The sequence below is a fragment of the Amblyomma maculatum genome, chromosome 8 (assembly GCF_055883805.1).
Source record: "Amblyomma maculatum isolate TAMU_Amacu chromosome 8, ASM5588380v1, whole genome shotgun sequence".
Lineage (NCBI taxonomy): Eukaryota > Metazoa > Arthropoda > Arachnida > Ixodida > Ixodidae > Amblyomma > Amblyomma maculatum.
In genome coordinates, this window is record NC_139351.1 from 6,172,973 (window position 1) to 6,174,902 (window position 1,930).

A 1,930-nucleotide genomic window follows, 5' to 3' on the forward strand; every position below is an offset into this window, starting at 1 on the left:
CAGTGGACACCTGAAGATCCTTGTAAAGTTTGCAAGTCAACCAGTCAAATTTCGACAGGCTGTTTGAGAGTCCGTGAGTATCGTTAGCGACCACCCAGTTCTATAGCCCTCCGCCACCGCTACAGCAACGGCTACTTCCTTCGCCTCTGCTACTGTGCAGTGTCGGATCTGTGCAGTGTCGGAGCTGGTCACTTCGCGTAGAGACGAATCGGCCACTGTAGCCACAGCAATTTTGTTGTGCCCTCCTCTCAAAGACGCGTCTGTATTTTATTTCATGACTGGTAGGGTTGGTCGTCACGCGCTCCGTATACTCCTCGAAGCGGGCAACAGAATTAAAGATCACGAACAAAACAAGAACAGACACAAAATTATGTGGGTACCGGGGAACATGGGGGGGGGGGGGGGGGGCAGGGAATCAAGAGGCCGACCGGATAGCTCGAGCATACACTACTTTCCGAGCATCCGAAGAAACCGCGGAACTTTTGCCAGCACCCAAGGCATACTCGGCCATACTAGAAAACTCTAGAGGAAGAAGAATGCAATATCCCCCGCCGCACAGTTCTCTCAGCAGAGAGGAAGCTGTCATATGCAGATGGGTTCATACCCAAACCTACACATACTAAACAAAATGCACCCTACCATATACGCGGACAGATGTCCGTGGTGCGATGGAAAAGCAAAATTATATCACATCACGTGGGCCTGTCAAAACATGGATGTGGTCCCCAAAATTCGAAACCCAAGTGCGCAGCAATGGGAGACTCTGCTGTCGAGCGACCGCTGCGAAGACCAGCAAGGTCTGGTACAGCGAACCCAACGGGCCGCAGTAGCCAGCGGAGCCCTGGACTGAGGACAACAGACCATTGTGCAGAAGTGAACAAGGTCGACGGAGAAGACTTGTGGATTCAACAAGCAGACATCTCTGAAGACGTCCCAAAAACCGCCAATAATATAGGCCTAATAAAGATTTTCCTTCCTTCCTTCGCAAGTCAAATCTGCTTCAGGCATTGAGTTTTTGCGAGAATGCAGGTAGTAGTCCTGCAGTACTAATACTAGAAGAAGGCGAAGGTGGGCTTTCGCCGTCCTGGTCTTAAGGGACATCTAAGAGACGCTCAGCTTTTCATACCAAGTTTTGGGAAAAGAAAGCACAGTATATTGGCTCAACACCTACACTTAATGAAATTAAGGCCACAGCTTATTTTCGAATCACAAAAATAAAGTTGTTTATAAGGAAAAAAAGGCACGGCATCTGTTACATATTTCTATAGACACCCGACCCTACCATAAGGGAAGGAAGAAAGCTGGGAATGAAAGTGGAAAGAAACAAGATGGCTGGATGTTTAGGGGAAGGAGAACCAGCTGCTCTAGAGACGCCGAGCTTGCGGACATGCGCCGCATGGGTTCTAACCTAATATTAATAATATTAATTGATTCACAGGAAGGCAAAGGCACAGTATCTGTCACACTTCCAAATCCAAATCCTTCATTCAGTATTTTTTGTAAAAAAAATACTCGGGCAGAAACAAAAAGCTACTGTACTAGTAGCTTGACGGGGTTCCTGCCCCTGTTTTGCCATGGGTGGAAGACAAAAACAAGCAGGCATTTATGCACAAAACAGAGTTCACAATTCTTTAAGATCACGCACACTCAAACACAATGTCGCGTAATTATGCACTTGCTCGGAAAATCAGATTAACGACAGAAATAAAAAAAGAAAATACACGACATTGAAATGCACACTTTGCACGAAATGATTGTTTGGTATTCACTGTAAAAAAAATAATAATCAAATACAGGACATTGAAATGCACACTTTGCACACTTTGTTTCTGTAGACACCTGAACTGCGCGGTAAGAGGAGGTAGGAAGGAGGGAGTGAAAGTAGATAGAAAGAGGAGCCATAGTGCAGGGCTAAGGAGTAATTTCGACC